Source organism: Chrysochloris asiatica, unplaced genomic scaffold (genome assembly GCF_000296735.1).
Source record: "Chrysochloris asiatica unplaced genomic scaffold, ChrAsi1.0 scaffold00015, whole genome shotgun sequence".
NCBI classification, from domain to species: Eukaryota; Metazoa; Chordata; class Mammalia; order Afrosoricida; family Chrysochloridae; genus Chrysochloris; species Chrysochloris asiatica.
The window spans coordinates 2,825,892-2,845,891 of NW_006408533.1; the positions used below are offsets into that span (position 1 = coordinate 2,825,892).

The following is a 20,000-nucleotide window of genomic DNA, read 5'->3' on the forward strand; positions in this document are numbered from 1 at the left end:
CGTTGAGTCGGTTTCAACCCATAGCGACCCTGAACAGGGTTTCCGAGGCTGTAAATCTTTACAGGAGCAGATCGCCTCATCTTTCTCCCACGGAGTGGCTGGTAGTTTCGAACTGTTGACCTTGCGGGTCTCGGCCCAATTCGTAACCACTACACTACCAGAGAACTATTTAATAGGTTATGGTAATTCAGTTCCAAAATTATTCATCTTCCCACAAACAAAATCATACCTGTTAGAGATGTTCACATTGTTAGCAAGAAATATGCAAATATACTCAATACTGACCTTCCCTTGACAAAGATTAACTTAAGTAGAGAACTTAATAAGAATCTAAAACCTCACAAAATTTTGAAATAACACCTGTAATGTCAATGTGTACTGTGCATTGTATTTTTCACACTTACTGATTGCTTTCAGGAATGGAGAGATGAAAAGTTAAAGAGATTTGATGAAGCGTAACTAACTGTAAGTTGGTTAAGACTAACTTTCTTGCTTCTCCTGTAACCTAGATTTGAGAACATTTAAAAGCTATGCTCTAACAGAGGAGCTCTAACAGAGTTATGCACAGGGCTGCTATCCAGAAGGTCGGCAGTTCAAATGTACTTGGCTGCTCTGTGGGAAAAAGATGAGGCTTTCTACTCCTGTAAAGATGTACAGACTTGGAAACCCTATTCAGGCTTGCTATGGGTTGCAATTGACTCAATAGCACACGGAGTGCCTGGGTGGCACAAATAGCTAAGGTCTCAACTCCTAACTGAAAGGTTGGCAGTTTGAACCCACCCAGAGGTGCTTCAGGAGAGAGGTCTGGAACTCGCTTCCAAAAGCTCATAACCTTGAACCCTCTGGGGAGCAGTTCTATTCTGCACCTATGGGGTCACCAACAACAATGGTTCTGTGAATAAGGATGGTGTTGTTTGTAAAGTTGATAGCCTACAGTGGGATTTACTTTGAAGAATAACCCTTTTTATTAAGTGCAAGTGACAGTACTTAACAACAACTACCTCTTTAGAATAAAACATGACACAATGTACACAGTATTTGCCACTGTCTTCATAATCCATTCTTAGGATACCTTACGTTAAAGATGTTAAAGTTTGTGGAAAAATAATCTTTTCCTTCTATTCCCCACAAACTTTTTGAACCTCCTCATAGGCTGAAAGACAAGAAAAATTTTTTCTATAAATTTATACATTTTCATCTTTTTCTTAAAAAAAAAAAAAAAAAAAGGATTTTAGTCCCATTAACAAGTGTCCAGAGATGCTGACAGTTACCACAACTACCTATCATAAATTCAGTCATCAGACTTCACATGACTGGAAGGAATAGAAAAGTATTTTATGAAGCAAGCGTTCAATTCGTCTTTTTACTAAGTGATGGCATCAGTTATACCAAAAAGACGGTAAAGATTTTCACTAGTATATGAAAGCACCTTTTGGCTGGTTTATAATTACAAGAACGATGCTAACTGAATCCCTTTGCTTTGTTTCTGTGTCCCTTGTTAGTACCATAGACCTCTCTGCCGCTCTTGTTTTTCTCAAAAGCAATTTAGAAAATGCTTGTATTTTAGACAAAAGGAGAACATTTGGTGAAAGAAAATTCATCATTAGGTATCTAGAGGTTTGTTAATAGAAAAGGCAACTCCCACAGTGTGTCTTAGTGCTCAATCCAGACCCACATGTTCAGGACCAGCAAGCTGCCTTCACAGTGGGCCAAAAGTCATTATCATAATTTTATATTACATAGACTACATTGAAAATTTAATATATCCCAGCAAAAAGAGACAAAAGACATTTTGCATAATGCTTCTGTGAGCTCACTCTCTCTTGTTACTCTTTTAGCCACCCCATGCAGATAATCACACCAGGAAAAAGAAGTTCATTACCTAAGCCAAATCAAAATTAGACTTTTCTCTTTGATAGGGAACTTCATTAGTAAGCCCTGTCTTATACAGCTGGGAGACTTGATGAATCTATCTTAGAGTAATAATTCAGCACAATCAGCCACAATTTTACTTTAAGTTTTCCATCTTTATTAAGAAAACTAGAAATACATAAACTGGGTACACATATGGATCTTTAAAGATGTGAAATCAAGATGCTAACCCAAATCACTTCTGAACATTTAAAACATGCCTGAGTTTTATAAAGGAAACCAGGTAAGAAATGAAACTCTTTGCTACCTAGCTATCCATGTTTAAGGCTTTCAGAGGAAAAAAACAACAACAACATTCCCCCACTCCAGCCCCTAAAGGATCCAAAGCTGAACCACTTGAAGTTGAAGAAAGCGTGTATTTATTGAAACTATTCAAATGAAAACATCTTCAAATTTTAAAGTTAGCTTTTGATTAACAAGAAAACACAGGGGGAAAGAGTCATTTTAGAATTCTTCTTAAGATAAAGGCTAAAGATCTATTGTTTCTACGTGCTGTCCAAGAAAATATCCACTGCAGTGCTGAGCTCCCGTTCATATCATACAAAACTCAGTTATCCCACAGACATGGAACAAAGAACACCATTCTCCCCTTTGTGTGACCCACATGTGTAAGTAAGTACACCAGCATGCAAGAGCTCTGCTGGCTGCAGACAATTGTCTGTGGAACTCCTCCAAGATTGCACCTTTTCATGCTGAAAAAAAACATAGCTCCGTAGCCCTGGTTGTGGACATAGTTTTCCACACTGTGCTTGAAGCTAACCTTGACTTTTGTACCAGACTGAAGCTTCAATATCATGCAGGGCTTCTCTGACCATTGCCCATTATGCTTCCCCCTAACCATACAAAGCCAAGCAGCCTCCATGAGAAATATGTCTCTGACTTTGCTACTTCTCCCCCTTCTGACATTCATTAATTTCCTCTAAGAGTTGTATCAGTATTATTGAAAGAATGAGTGTCTTGAATTCCTGAATGTTAAGACTTTTAAAACAGAGATGCTAACTTAGTTTCCTAGTCCTCTTTGGTGTCAGTCTTTACTTTTTGCTAACTCTCAACAGTGGGCAAAACTTACGGCAACAACAAAATGGGGCAACGAGGTGAACAAAACAAACTTCTTCCACTGGTCACATTACATGTCACTCTCTTCTGTTTGTATGGTTGTTGTTAAGTGCCATCGTGTTGGTTCTGACTCATAGCAACCCTGTATAGGGTTTCCAAGGAATGGCTGATGAGTTTGAACCGCCGACCTTGCGGTTCAGACCGGCCTTGCAGTCCAGTGCATTAACCCACAGCGCTACCCCATGGTTGTGTTGTTCTTGTTGTTGTTGTTGTTGTTAAGTGCCGTCGAGTCGGTTCCGACCCATAGCGACCCTGTACAGGGTTTCCGAGGGTGTAAATCCTTACGGGAGTAGAAAGCCTCATCTTTCTCCCGCGGAGCAGCTGGTAGTTTCGAACTGCTGAACTTAAGGTTCGCAGCCCGATTCGTAACCACTACACTACCAGAGCTCCCGTGCCGTGAAATAGGTACTGACTCATAGCGACCCTACCACACCATGGTTGGAGGACTTAAGAGACACATTCTATTTGATTTAAGCTTGGGTCATTTATTGAGCACGAATTGTCCCAATGACCAATCCTGACTTTTAATATGGTGATGTGCAACCACCTCTACCTGAGAAAGGACAAAAAAATGAAGAAATGCCTGGTTTAAGAGTTAGCAAAAGTAATACTGAATCATATTTACAACGGTCTAAAATGCACCTTCAGATCATTCAGAAACATGAATGGCACTGTGAATTCTACGTTCTCTGTAGGTTTGACTTAACTTTTACAAATTAATAATATGATCTAGCCTATTTGTTCCTACTATTTAATCTTCTGAAGACTCTCTTGCTTCTGATAGTTTGCTGAGATGGGCAGACGTAGTAAGTGGAATGAAACTGTATCAAAGGATCCCAGCCCAGTATATACCATTGATTGTTTAATCTTTAAAACTTCTATTATCCATTTGATAATAAAAATGATCATCACAATCACAAATCTTAACTGTTTGCCAGACATAATGTTGAATTTTTTCCATGGATAATTCATTCAATTCTGAAAAGAACCCTCTTACGCAGTTACTACTATTACTTCCAATACTATTATTGTTTTAGGAGACTGAGTCTTAGAATGTTGGCATCTTGCCCCAGGTCTCCCAGCTAGCAAGTGGAGAAGCCTGGGTTTTTACTAATTGATCTGATTTTGGTGCTTGTTTTCCTAGCCTCCTGATCGCCCTGTTCTCCAAGCCTCCCAAGTTAGAGATGAACAATATACAATTCTAAGATATTAAAAAAATGTGCTTAATCCTCACAGTTAACATATAGGTAACTTACAAAATGTTCTTGTCAGGTGTCCCTTGGGGCCAAAAGACATGAAAACTTTTTATTTATTTATTTTTAAAAGCAGGGAGTCTTCTAGAAAACATGAAAGGATCAAGAAAGAGAAATACACGATATCTGGACATATTTTATATAATGACCCTTTTTCCTCTGAAAAAAACAAACAAATAAACAAAGTACCAGTTATCAGAGATTCAGGAAATGAATTCTTATTGTCTGTACAGCACTTGTTTGTGAGAAGCAGAGCACATCCCCATTTCCATTATCTGGCTTCCATAAAACACCTTTATGAAGCAACTTGCCCTTTGATAACCTGCGTCATCTGTCAGCTCACCTTACCCTTACCCAAAAGGTTGGTAGATCAAGGCCTCTGCTCATTGACGACCCACGGTTCTGTACTGCTTCTTCCCCTATGACCTTTTATCCATGGTACATTACATCCTGATTGTCTCTTTCTATGCATTTCATCATCTCCCCAACTCCAAGTCAGATTCTATGCTTCTTGATGGCAGGACTCATAGCTTATGGTGTTTGTAAATTAAAACATACACACGTAACACTGGATGCTCAAAAGCTATGACAAACTACTGGGGCTCAGATTATACAGGTATCGTTACAGGATAGATAAGCATAGCTCTTTCTGTTTTTGGTTTTCTTCTGCTGAATGTTTAGTGAACACAGAGCAGAGGAAATATTTAAATGTGAGGTTTATACAGGCACCGATACATATCAGTGCTCGAGTACCAAAACAACTGCAAAGACAATGATCAAAAGCAAATCAATCAACAAATGCCAAGAGCAACATCAAACACACCAATAATTAATATCAACCATTCACAAAACAGGGTTCTCTTCTGCTGGACAAAGGGCTGCCCTGAGTCAAAAGAGATTCCACACAACCTAACAGCAACCACACTCACACAATAAAGTCTTGAGGTTTGCTTTTTTAGAGCAAGGTGCAACGATATAGTTTAAAAAAAACATGTTTACATTTGTAAATATAATTTTTATATCTAAAAAGGAAGTTGGCTGTATAAATACTTGCCACCTGACAATAAAAAACCCATCAATTGCTCTCCTAAAAGAGAGCAAAACAAATTTTTTAAATTCCCCACGCATTTTCGTGTAATTTAGTCCAAGTTCACAAAATCCAGTTCAGCTATTTTCTTTTTCAATAGATTTCCACATGCTATTAGAAGTACACAGCTAACCAGGTTTCATGCAGTAGACAAAATGGCATTGTGGGATTACATTAGTTCGACAGCTGCTTTATGACTATAGCTTCCAGACCAATTTATTTAATATTGATCTTTAAACAAACATCAGTACAAATAAATTTGAGCACTCCAGTCCCGAGATTTTGTATCTATAAAAGAGGCCTATATTCAGAGAAGCAGGGCTGCTTGTATTTCTCCCTTTGATTCTGTTTTCTTTGATCCTTCCAGGTATCAAATACATCAATGCCAAATTAAAACAAATCCATCTTCAGATAACACTCTGTTTATAATCTTTCGTGCAGAAAGAATTTTTCTATCAATAACTTCCAGCAAGTGGTTTACTGATCTTTTTATTGCTTTATTCTGATGACTACAAAAGGCAGCAATGCCCTGTCTTGACTCAACACCATGCCTGCTTCTACCTGGAATACCTGGGTCAAGGGCTGCACTCTCCTTTGCTCTCCATTTCCCTGCATTTCCTCGCTCTCCTTAACACTTCTAGGCCAGGAGCAGGACCACACCAAGATCCAGCCACCCCTGCTGAGAAAATTGTTGCACAAAGCTAGGGGTTCAAGAGGCCAATCTCAAGACTTTTACGGGACTACAGTTGACAATTTGGAGGAGGGGACAGCTGGGTGCTAAATATAGATGGGAAAAAGGGCTAAAATAGGGAAATAGATAATGAATCCTGGGATTAAACACTCGATTCAATTAGGCGGGGATATACGAATGTGAGGCATAAATGGACCCAACCTAATTATTTGCACAGGACTTATTTATGCCCTTCTTAGTTATCCTGATTGAGTACAGATACGAGGATCACCAGAGAATGGATATTCCTGTGGTCTGGAACTGGGATAAAGTTCAAAGTTTTGGGTCAGAATTTATTCACATCTGCCATCTGTTTTATGTTCATTGCATTCTGTAGATCATACTTCCTCCTTTCTTTCCCCCTCCATCCCTTCATTGCTTATCTTTTAAATATAAATGTTCTGAAACAGAATAGGTCAATGGAACACTCTTGACAGCAAATTAAAAACCCATTCAGCAAAGCATTCAGTTGTGTTCCCAGGTACCTACTATCAAAGGAAGATGTAGTTGCCCTGAATTTATGAGGTAGCTGATTTCTTCAAGTTAAGAATTCCTGTCAGAATTAACAGAGTTTTGGTTTTAGGAGCATTTGGGTTTAAAATAATATTTTTATACTTTGTCATAAATTAGGGCTCATGGAGAGACTGTGAGGACATGGTGCCCAATGCTGACCATGAAGACTGTATAAAAGATGCCATTATTTTAGACTACTACTATTTTTTGGTCAACATGATAGTTTGATGCTATAAACTTAGCAGCAAAGTAAACACACACACATTTCTGTAAAGCCGCTTTCCAGTGTACTGACATAAATAGACTGAGAGCATGAAACTGAAGTTCAGAAGAGGAACTGCATCTAAGTCATCTTCCAAATTTGAAAGGACTCCTTTTCCAAGAAACTCTTTAATACCCTTCCTACTCTAGAAATAGATACAAAATGGGCACATGGTCAAATATGGCTACTTGCTTGCCTCTGGTGAACAGGATGAAACAGAAGGAGTAAGTATTTATCCACAATGCTACTGAACCTTAAAGAGATGGGGGCAGGCTCCTACCTGTGACTAGAAGAAGCAATGAGTTCTCCTGTCTAACTTCTAAGACGCTACTATGGTTGGTCCAGACAAAAAGGAAAGCTTTCTTTTAATCTGAGTATGTTGTGGATGGATGGAGTCTTTCCTCATAGACTTACTGAGACAATTAAATGGTAAAACAGACATAAATCTGCTTTCGATAACCAGAAGACATCAAGTGAATATAAAATATTCAGTCACTAACTCCATTTTCATAATGCAATACTTTGAGAATTCTGTATGTGTGGCCTACCATCCTCACTGTATCCTTTATCTCATTGATTCTCCAGGAGGTAGCGTATGTAGGTAAAGAGAAGATATGCCCCAATCTTGGGTGGTGGTGTTTTTAAATGCCGTCAAGTCAGTTTCAACTCATAGCAACCCTGTATAGGGTTTCCAAGGAGCATCTGGTAGAACTGAACCATCGCCCTTGCAGTTAGAAGTCCAGTGTTTATCTGTCAGCGCCACACCAGGACTCTATCCTGGGTATATCCTTCATATCAGAAGTATAGTTTATGAGGCCAGAAAAGTCAATGATATCCATGAGCTTCATTGCCACTTAGATAAGCCAAGGTAACTGATGGTGCAAATCACAGATATCAGCTGTGTTCTGTGCAGACAAAATGCTGTGAACTACATTTTCATAGACACCCTGGTTAAAACCCTTATAATAGTGATATAGTAATTACTCATCTTTTTTTCTTTGCCTGGTTTCCTACCAACTGTGAGTTCCCTGAGATATGCCCACCATCTCTTTGTTTCACAAATCAATGACAGAACTCTTGGCATATGCCAGATGATGAATGAATGAGCACAGGCTAGAGGACCAAATTCAGAGGAGAGGTGACAATGGCTTCAAAATTACATACAAAGATGAGCAAGGCTTGAAGGAACTAAAGAATGCTGAACTTGGAGAAGAATCAAGAGATGAGGCATATCAGCTGCAATAAAATATACGATGGACTTTATGGTGGAAGAAGGGATTTTTTTTTTTTTTCCCAGCTGGACAAGTGGATGAAAATTTCACAGATAGACCAAGAGTCTCCTGGGATTTCTACCTTTCCTCCATAACAGCTTCTCATTCGTAACTCTACAGTAGTCTAAATTTTGCATTGTCTCCTTTTTCACAGCAGAATAAATTCTGCTATTGTCTTAGTTCTTGTCCTCATTTAACACTCTCGTTATTTATAGTTCCCTGCATGTGGTCTCTTGCCCCTTTAATCCTACCCACTAGCTTGCTCCAGGCCTTATCATGTTTTCCCCTAATTAAGATTTCTTCTGGGCTTGGAAACAGGGTCTTTGGTAATCTAGAATGTCCCTGAGAATTCTATGATTCCATGCTTTAGACATATCCTCCCCTTTGACTGAATACCCAAACCATTCTTCCCAGGCCTTCCTGGGGAATTTCTACTCAGTTATTCAAGTTTATGTTAAGAAGTCCCCTCTTTTTTATAAAGCTTTCTTGAACTCTTTGAGACATTTCATTTGATAACTTCTCTGGCTTCTCATAGTGTCTTGTGATTTAGTACATTCCAGTTATTTATATTGTTAATAGTATTACTTTGAGGACAAGTAACATTCTATTATCTTTATATCCCCAAATAAATGGTTGGTAAATGACTTAACGATTAACTCTGTAAGCAGAGCTTCAAGAATTAGATTGAGCTGTTTTGGAAGGTGGTGATTTTTAAGTGTTAGCTAGCTGACTAGACTAGACTTTTATAGTTTCTTTCAACTCTTCCTCCTCCAGGGCTTGGCGAACAGGCATGTGTGCAGACAAACAGCTGAGCCAGAAAGTCAGGGCTAGCTTTCATTATATACAGATGATAAAACAATCTAGGATGCAGGTTAGAATAAGCTAAAGTCTATCAGGTGCAGTTAAAGAGGATTTCATTGAGAATCTTAGGTTTTACCAATAAGGATATGGAATGACTTTATAAACAAACAAACAAAAACCCTAAGCCCAGTCCTTTCTTAGAGAATTAGGGTTCACCTGTCTTGGACTTGTGATGCTGGTTCCCTAACAGTTATTTCTTACATCTGAGAGTGTAATCACTAATACAGCATTAAGTGTCTACATAGATCATCCAGAGTACTGCCTTGATTCAAAAGAACTAGCGCAATGAATCCATACTATGGAATCTTTCTACATATTTTTAAATCACTAGATAACTGAAAGATCACAAAGTGTCTACAGTTAAGCATTTACTTAGAGTACTACAAAGGCAATTTAGAAAATTGTACTCCAGTGGTCCCCCAAACTTAATACCCCTCCCTCAGTGTCTAACCAGTTACCAAGGGGATGTTTTCACTGTTAGAGAGAAATTAACAAAAAAGTTTTAAATCTGTTACTAATGAGAGCCTAGAAAATGATGATCTTGTGTTACAATGAGTTGAAGTATGCCTTTTAAGAGAAAACTTCTTCTACTGATTAAATACATATCAAAATTTTGCAAATAGGTCTGAGATCTACTGCAGATTTAATTTCATGAAGAATGAGTTCAAACTCTTTATTCTGCATTTACATGCAGCCCTTGACTATTTTTCATATGTTGCTGGCATTAATAGAAATAGCATAATTACTAGAAATAAGGCCAAAGTGCAAAGTTACAGAGCGTCACTCTTGAGACTCGTAGGGACCAACGTGATAGGAGACGCTCACTGATATCAGACCCCAAAACTCCAACAACAATATTACAAAACACTAAAAAGTATTTTGTTGTTGTTAGGTGCCATCGAGTCAGTTCTGGCTCACAGCAACACCTACATACAACAGTGCCATCCACACAACTGTTATGTTTCAACCATATCTGTTTTAGAACACAAACCACAAGGTCTTTAAAAAAATAACCTTCTACAAATAGTAAAGCATTCATCCACTAAGGCCAGAGGTGCTTAAGTTTTATATATCCATTTTAAATGGCGCCAGTGACTGTTTATTATGCATTCTGGTACACACTGTAATATTGCTGATCTGCTAATATTTCAAATTCCATGTAATCTACACTTACATTCTGCCTAATTCACTGGGTCACATATATGGAAAGGAGAGCATCATATTTCTCTAAAAAGTGTGTTTTTAAAAGTAAACTTTACTTCTGTACAGTCTATTAAAAACCCAATACGACCAGTATTTATGAAGTCACAGTGAAGTCTGCTTAGCCCTGCCCCTTCCCTGTCATCTTTCGGTAGCGGGGGCTAATGAGAAACTTGACAACATGGCTTCAGGTTGGAATTAAAAGCCTAAAGCTCTTCCCACTCTGATTTTATGGGGCCTGGCTGCTGAGACTTCACAGGACCTTGCTGAAACGGCCTGTCTACTTCCACTCCACATGGTCCCACTCCGACTAGGCCTTTGGATCAAACCCTTCTCGTGTGAATACAGACAGCGTCTGGGAAACTGCGGTGCAGATGTCTCCACAGAGAATCACAGATGCTGTCAGGACCGAACTTCACACTCAAGCATTTGATGCATTTTAAAAAGGGATTCAGCCTCAGACTCAAACAGGCAGATGGATTGTCTAACACTTCAAAGGCTTTCGCAGGATTGCATCTTTCCTCCTCTGCCCCATCCCTCCTTCCTCTCCTCCTTCTCCTCCCCCACGTGCTTTTGCATAGTGCTAAAGAAGTGACAAGAGTTTCACCTACCATACAGGGGAGAACACACAACTGAACAAGCAAAGACACGTTAACGCCTTTATATAAGCCTGAGATTTTCTATTATCCATGGTTCTAAGAAATCACAAAGAGGGCAAAAGTTATAGTCACAGAAACAATACCAAGATTAATTATGCAATAAGAAAATTCTGAGTTGCTTGTTCTGTTGTCCACTTGGAAGGGTGAGCACCTTCCAAATTCAAACTTCCTCTGCTAACATAGTCAATTCTTCATAGCAAAGTGAAGGCAGCATAGATAGCATGTCTTTCTAGAAAAAGAATTGTTGACTACATCCTGGTTCAAGCTATTTTATGAGAAAACCCCAAATTCAAATGACATTTTCCTTGGAAGGCTTTTCTTTGAGAGAAACAGGCTTTTCCATTGCTGTGGTTCTTAGCTGCTGCTTAGTAGATTCTGACTCACGGTGACCACCCGCGTGCAGAGCAGACCAGCTCCATAAGGTTTTCAAGGCTGTGACGTTTCATTCAAGGCTGTGACCCTTCATAAGCAGGTTGCCAGTACTATCTTCCAAAGCACCTCTGGGTGGATTTGAACTGCCAGCCTCTCAGCTAGGAGTAGAGTGCTTAACCATGTGCACCATCCAGAGATTCTTCTACATTTACTGTTTTTATTATTGTTAAGTGCTGTCGAGTTGGTTCCGACTCATAGCGACCTTGTATAGGGGTTTCTGAGGAGCAAGCAGTTGGTGAGTTTGAACCGCCGACCATTCATTTTAAACTGAACTTATGGTCCCTTGTTTATCCTTCAGTGTTACACCAGGACTATTATACAATCACCAATTTGGAAATATGCTGTAACTTAAAGCTGCCGGTCTCTACATAATTTCTTAAAAGTATAGAATATGGACAAAGATTTTTCCCCACAAACACCTAGAAATAGGTAAATATTTGAGCTATGTACATGAACCTTATACTGGCATGAATCCTGATGCTAAGAAAAGGTCAAGATTCCTAAAGGAACCTAAGGTCAAGTTGAAGGAGAAATAGGAATAAGCAAAAATGGACTTGAGTCAATCAATCAATGAGCAATTTTTTATTATAAGTTGGGTGCCCACTACATCCTAAGTACTGTGGGAAAGAATAAATTTGTTCTGTCTCGTATCTTGAAATTCCATAGGGAGGGAAGATATTGTTTACTTATATGAAATCACATATAAATAACTTAATGAGATCATAGATAGTATTGTCAAGGAAAGGAAAGAGGGAGCCAGACAAGAAAACCATCATTTAAGTGGTACGTGGTGGAACATACTTTTGGATTAAACTCAGAGATGGCTGAGCTGAAAAAGACCTTAGAGATTGTGTAATATAAAACCCCTCTTAGACAATAAAGCATCAGTGCCTATCAACAATAGGTCCTATGCTCTCTCCTGTATTCTTCCCGTACGTGTGTATGGATTTCATGTTTGGGATTTTTACCAACTTATATAAAAATCTATGCCAACATTCTCATGCTTTCGTTACATACCTCTTCAAAACAGAGATGTAAATTTGACACATATGCATGCACACATGTGTACACTTTAAAAAATCTAAGCAAATTGAAAAGACTGGACCTAGTATAATCTATTTAGGTCTTCATTTAAATTTTGTGTCTTGAGAGCTTTCTTTCTCTGTTACCTGTAATTTGCAAAGGCTTGTTGTTGTTAAGTACCGTTGAGTTGGTTCTTACTCATAGTGACCCTGTACAGGGTTTCCAAGGAATTCCAAGGAAAAACCGCCAAACTCTTGTCTGACCACTAATCAATGGCACACCAGGACTCCTTGCAAAGACTAGTATTTTTTATACATATCCCCACTGACATGGAGTCAGGGCCCCTGGTGGAGTAGTGGATGACTTGTTAGGTTGCTAACCGTCATGTCAGCAGTCTGAACTCACCAGCCGCTCCACAGGACAAAGATGAGGTTGTCTGCTTCTGTAAGACTTACAGTTTCCAAAAATGTAGGGCAGTTCTACTCTGTTGCATAGGATTGCAATGAGTGGGAACCAACTTGATGGCAGTGGGGATGGGCTATTGACTCAATTCCGACCCTTATGACCTTATGGTACTGAGTGGAACTGCTCCCTAGGGTTTCACAGAAGCAGGCAGCCCTGTCTTTCTCCCATCAAACAGCTGGTGGGTTTGAACCGCCGACTTTGTGGTTAACAGCCCAACAATTAATTCTCGGTGCCACCAGTGGCTTCCATATATATGTTGTTGTTGTTGTTGTCGATACTTGTAGCAATTCTAGGCCAACGTCACAATCATTCCTATGCTTGAGTCCATTGCTGCTGCCACTGTGCCTATCCATCTTGTTGGGGAGTGTCCTCTCTTTTTTCACTGACTCTCCACTTTACCAAGCATGATGTCCTTCTCTCCAGGGACTGGTCCCTCCTGATAATATGTCCAAAGTCTGAGAGACAACGTCTGGCCATCCTGGCTTCAAAGGAGAATTCTGGCTGTGCTTCTTCCAACACAGATTGTTTGTTCTTTAGGTGGCCCATGGTACTTTTAATATTCTCCTCCAACACCATAACTCAAATGCATAAATACTTCTACAGTCTTCTTTATTCATTATCCAACTTTCATACGCATACGAGGTTACTGAAAATACCATGGCTTGATCAGGTGAACCTTAGTTCTCAAAGTGACATCTTTACTCTTGATTTACCTAACGCATAAGTCGTCTGACTTCTTCACTGCTACTTCGATGCGTGTTGATGGTTGATTGAAGCAAAATGAAGCCTTTGACAACTTTTAATTTTTTCTCCATTTCTTTATATATCCATTATATAAATTAGATACTTATATAAACAATTCACATGTAATATGTTAAATTATCTACATTTTTAAAAATCTAAAATTTAAGAATTTGTGCATGTTAAGCCACCATTAAAATGACAAATATAAAATGGAAACCATAAGATAATAAAAGAGAAATATAGCTTTAAAATGTGAAGAGTTCTTGGAGTTTAATAAGAAAAACAAGTATTAATGTTGGTGGATATAAAGCATTAAAATAAACTGTTCCTAAAACAAATTAAAATGGCCAATAAAAGATAAAAAGACAATCTCACTAATCAAAAATAAAAATTTAAATGAGAGATCATTGTTATGTATCAGAGGTGGTTTATAAAATTAAAAAATATTTCTTATTTGGTGTGATGGAGGGCAGGAGAAAATGAGTATTTCTATACATTGCTAGAAAGATGTATAGCTTTTCTGACCAGAAATTTGAAAATTCACATATAAAGCATCAAGAATGTCCTCATACTTTCTTACTTACAGGCATTTCTCTTACAGACATAATCAGATATAACTGCACAGTTTTATAGATAAGAGTTTTCATAAGTGTTGTTTAGAAGACCAACATACTGGCAACAATTCAATATGTCCAACTCAGAATATGCAAAATGTCCAAGTGATCTATTAAATCAAGTTGAACATGAGTATATGATGGGCTGTTTTACCACCTCTAAGCAATATAAAGAGTTAATATACCTCAGTGGTTTAGAACAGAGTGTCTGGAACTCAACCTGCTTAGGTCAAATCCTGCCAATTATTAGCCTGTGTGACCCTGGACACGTTACATCACCATTTAGTGTCTTATTTTTTCAATCACAAAATGGCAGTAATAGTAGCATCTACTTCATAGAACAGTTGCTGTTTAGTTAAATAAATTACTCCATTTAGTTAGAACAATACATGATAAACAGTATGTACTTAATAACTGTTAAGTATATACTTTATGTTGTGGGAATAAGTGCACAATATGACACATTAAATAAGAAAAGTAAATGCTATTTCAAATACACTTATAGTGGTGGTGGTGGTGGTGGTGTGCTGTGGAGTCGGTTCCGACGCACAGCGACCCAGTATAGGGTTTCTGAGGCTGTAAATCTTTACAACAGCAGAAAATCTTTCTCCCATGAAACAGCTGGTAGTTCCAAACTGCTAACCTTGGGGTTAGCAGCTGAAAAAAATTAAAAATGAAAATACCAAACAGAAACATGAATGAAGGAAAGGATATACAACTAGGTGAAAACTTAGATGATATATGAAAAAGTAAAATAGAGCCGAAAGCTAACTCTGCTTCTCACAGGTCTGCTCATCAAGAGTGATGTGCCAGGCCACCCTTGTTCAGTCTTCTTTGCACGGGAATTCAAAATGCTGCAGCTCTTGGATACGGTTACGAGAAAACCGTTACAGGTTAACTGAGAAGTGGATCATTATCAATTAAGTTGTACTCACTTTGCATGGCAGGATAGATTATTCTACCAAATGAGCTAAACGGTTTCCTCCATGACAGTCTTCTGTCTTATTTCCTCCACAGTACATTTATTTGCTCTGTTGCCCAAAGTTTGCATAACCCCAGAATCCAGGAATATCCTGGCGGCAAGGGAGAAAGAAATATGTGTCGAATGATAGGTGTAAGACTGTTCAAGTTTCCTCCTCTTTCTGGCTGAGGAAAGAAACCACACTAGGAAGTGAGTAAAAGAGGCATATGGCTTTCCACAGAGACGAAACAACCGACACTGGATACCAAAGAAGAAACCATAAAATTAACTTTTTCAAGGTTGTACATGTATGATTAAATAACTTACTGCAGCTGCAGATATCAAAGAACAGTATTCAAGTTAGGTACAGCACTCATTCAGCAAGTCAGTGCAAAATTCGGATTTTTTTCCAAACGGGAAAGACTTGGGAAGAAAAGCAGCTGCTAACTGATGGGACTGAACAAAACTTATCCTAAAATATGGATGACTTAATATCAAGGTTCACTCTACTATACCCAAGAAGAGAGGCTTAGGAATCAATAGGAGGCACTGGACAAGTTAGTCAGCTTCCTCAGTCTCTGTTTTCACCCTGTGGGGGTGGTGATGTGCCATAGAGTCGGTTCCGACTCACAGTGACCCTGTACAGGGTTTCCGAGGCCATAAACCTTTATTCGAGAGTAGAAAACCTCATCTTTCTCCCGCGGGACAGCTGGTAGTTTCAAACTGCTGACCCTGAGGCTTGCAGCCTGATTCGTAACAACTATGTAACAAGAAGTTTCTCCCTGTAACACCAGTATAATAGCATGCAAGACTAGATTGGAAGGTTGAGTGAGACAACATATTATAGTTCAAGTTTCGGAAACCCTCTACAGGGTCGCTATGGGTCGGAACCGACTCGACGGCACTTAATAACAACAACAAGTAGTTCAGTCCAAGGTAGACTTCAAATGATAGCTATAAAACAGCAAACATTAGCAAAAGAAGATGAAAGGCTCTGAGTTTCTAACTATATCAAAAGCTGTATCAGAAAAAGGAAATTCTCCAGGAGGGTTAAAGATTGAGAGATAAGGGTGCAGGATGCAGGAGGCAACTCACCCTCAGGAACATTCTCACGCTTCAAAATGGAATGATGCTAGACACAATCGGAATTAACTATCCAAGAGTTATTTTAGTGGTGTGGTATTCCATCCATCTTTGCTGAGATGGCAACATTACAATGCAAAACTTATGAAAATGACACCGGCATATTTTAACCCATCCAAGGATAGTGGGGAAAGCAACTTTTGGGAGAAGTCAGCAGTGCTTTATGGGAACTTTGCCTTCAGAATGTTGACTTAGATATGTTCACAAGTGAATTTATGCTTCCTTGTCCCTTTTACTGTCCAGAGGGTGAAAGAATGAATGAATGGTATGCATTTTGCTGAGTGCCACCTGACCTATTAATTTGAAATAAGTGAATGAAGAACTCTGTTTAAGAATTCAGCTACTAGAACAAAAAGCTCATGTGTTATGTGCATGCCCACACAACACTACAAACATACCTCCCCCCACTATCCACCAGCTCCTTTGATCCCACCAGTCCATTCAGATGCACTGTATTACGACTTTCATTGCCAGTATGAAAATTTCCACCTGTAAGTTCACACTTACATTCTCTAGGTTTTGTTCTTTCCAGTGTACTTTCATACATTCCCATATTGAGAAGAAAAACTGAAATCAAGGTGAGAATTCTTCTTTTGATAGTTCCATTACTTTTTATGTGAAACAAACAAGCCATATGTCATAATGGGAATCAGACATGGCATTTTGGGGAAGTTGTCAATTTCTTTTGGTATGTGTGGGTATGCTGTTGTTTTCTCCTGGAGTTGCTATAGCAGATAATCCAAAATAAAAATTCATCAGGTCCTGATGTTAGATTTTGGGCACCAAACTGAATTTAGGGAGAACAGAAGCATCAGGCCTCTTTGGGGACCTAGTCTAATACCTCCTGAGGCCTCTGGCTCAGCTGTGGTAAGCTAATAAGGTTACCCTGAAGCAGATGCAGTTGTTAATACAGATGTGGCATGGGACCTCCTGCGGCAGGTCACAGTCATGATAGCTCATGGCAATATGCAATATACTCATAATGAAAGCTTGTGACGGGGGGCACCTCAACCCAGGACCATCACACACCACTCTCTGTCTCCCTCTTTACTTCATCCGATGGAAGTCAGGCGGATCCGTTTTTTCAAACACACACAGTGTTTGTTTGTTTGGGGATACTTCCCCATCCATTCAAAAGGTCTTAAGTCATTATAAGGCAATTAAAGTTATTTGGGAAGTAGGTATAGTCAATCTCATGGAAATCTAGTGTGACAGCTGGTGCAGGAGGCAGAAAAGAAGAAATTGCCAGTATTTATGGACACAATGGAGAGCAATGTTTTTTGGCAGCCAGTTTCAAGGTTCATGGTGTGTGGTGAAATGGCTAATACTGTGGATGAAGGCTGATTGTAAATAAGATGGTTTGCTTTTGCAACTCTTCCTATCAGTTACAGTCTAAAACTATGTTTGGGAGAAAAGGCAGACACAATAACTACTGGATTTCATTTTATTGCAAATGCTCTTGAAGAGAGTGAGATGATTTGGAACTTAGACCATCTTAGAAATTCCTGAATAAATGAAAGACTGAATGTATGCTTTCAAACTGCATGCTTGTAAGCATAGCTAATATAGGAAGAAACTCCACAATGTAGGGAGTAGGTAAGAACTCGAAGAATTAGATGTATTGGGTGTTTCAAACTAATATTCTGATTCCTAGCCCTAGAAGACAGACAAGCAGGTTGACTTCTGAAATTCCCCAACCACTTCGTTAAGGATGGCGGGTCACAACATGATAAGCCGTATCTCCTGGACACATGGGAGCTGCCTTCTGTGGGATTTCCACACTTCCTAATCCTGGAGGGAATGAGGGCACAGGATAAAACAAATGTAAGTATACTGAAATCTCCTCTAGGAATCATGATGTCCCAAGAGGAACTCTATTGCTAAGGTCATCCTCTAACTTGTCAGAACCAATGTTCCTTCTTCTAACAAGTGGTCATGAAGAGGACAACCACTGGGTTCCAATTTGAAAACAAATGTTCAATGTTACAAATAATAGCTTCATTGAAGTTAGGATGTACTGGTTAATTACCATTCTAATGTACTTGTAAATGAATACGTTAGAATAAAAGAAGCATAAATCAGACCAAAGACAGAAAACAAATTGATGATAAAAATAATAATTGAAGGACATTAAGACCAAAGTACGATTTCAATTACACTAGTATAAATGTATGGACGTGGGATTCTATGATAATCTAAAAGACAGTGCTGCAACATAGCTTATTTTAATGTTACCAAATCTATTTCTGCAACACATAAAACCAATGTACACCTTGTTGTTGTTAAGTGCCCTCAGTCAAATCAGTTTTGACTAACAATGACCCTGTAGAGCAGGGCTGGGGAACATTGTACCCCTGAAATCATGTGGTCTGGCCCTGCCAAGGCAACCGCGATTCCAGCCATCACATTGGTTGGTGTGTTAATTAAAAGTTTGACCAAATATAGCAGGCTGATTTTTAAGTTGATAACTTTATACGGCCTGCAAATGACATTATAAATTTTGGCAGAATAAAAGTTCCCCACCCCTGCTGTAGTGAGTTTCCAAGGAGCAATGGTGGGGTTGAATCACCAAGTTTGCGATTAACAGTACAGTGCTTATCCTGCAGCACTACACCTGGACTAATCACCTAAATTTACTAATTTATTCATTCTATTAATATTCACCAATTCAATATACTCCCACTGCAAGCCAACAGATTAACTAATATATTCTATAAACTGTTCCAATTGTATAGCTAGTCCGACAAGACTTGGCCACCTGACCAAACAGTCTATTACTGCATATAGCAATGCAGTGAAAGTGAGAGGCAAGGACGCGTTAATAACACAAGACATATATCTAAGTATGGAGTTGGGGTTGTTTATGATTCCTGGGGAAAAAAAGAAGCAGCATCTGAAATAAAGTCACATCACTCTGTGACTGGAAGGTTTCCATCAGAGACCATCACAGAACATGATCCCTGCCTTAATCTCAGTGCTTTAAACTGTATGTTAAAGCAAACATTTGGTCATATTTTCAGTCTGTACTTAAGAAGGCCTTTAAGGTTTTAATATACTAAGACCTGATTCACCTGAGCCTAAAAATATAATCATTATTTATTTTAACTCTCAATCTAAAGATAAATATAAAATAGCATTTGTATATACTTTCCTCAAACACCTCTTGTTAGTTTAACTCTTTTATTAGTTGGGAAACAGAGACAAGAAGAGATATAATCCAGGCTCTCATAGCCAGCCTAGTAGCTGAATTAGATCTAGAATTCTTGCTTATTAATCAATGATCCAAGGTTATATACCTCAGGTCATATGGCTTTGATTGATTTTAAATTATCGAAGTTAACATAGTCAATATCAGAGGAGAAAACACAGCACAGTATGAGAAATGAAACAGATCCACGTATGTTCTGGGTAATGCAACTATGACCAGAATCAAATAGAACACTGATCAACCACACAGATAATGGTCTTCTTTCTATTCAAAATAAATAACAGATAGCGCTATTTTGTTATGACAAAGATGTTCAAAGATTTAAAAGTTGGTGGACACTCTAATTAGAATTAAGATCAGCCTGGTTTATATCAAGTCCCCTTTTTGCACCATGTTATTGGTTTGGTCCGACACCATCCCCCGCAGTGTGTGGAGACAGGCCAGGAGTGTGAGGGCTGCAGAGCAGAGCAGAAAGAAAATCAACTGTGAAATTGGTAATTTTATTGAGTTTCACGGGGGGCTTTGT

At 38.8% G+C, this 20,000-nt stretch overlaps 1 protein-coding gene across 2 annotated transcripts in view; it reads right to left on the reverse strand.

Annotated features, from left to right (window-relative positions):
• Positions 1 to 20,000, reverse strand: part of ZNF521 (zinc finger protein 521) — a 381,618-nt gene that overhangs the window by 100,262 nt on the left and 261,356 nt on the right. The window lies entirely within an intron of this gene.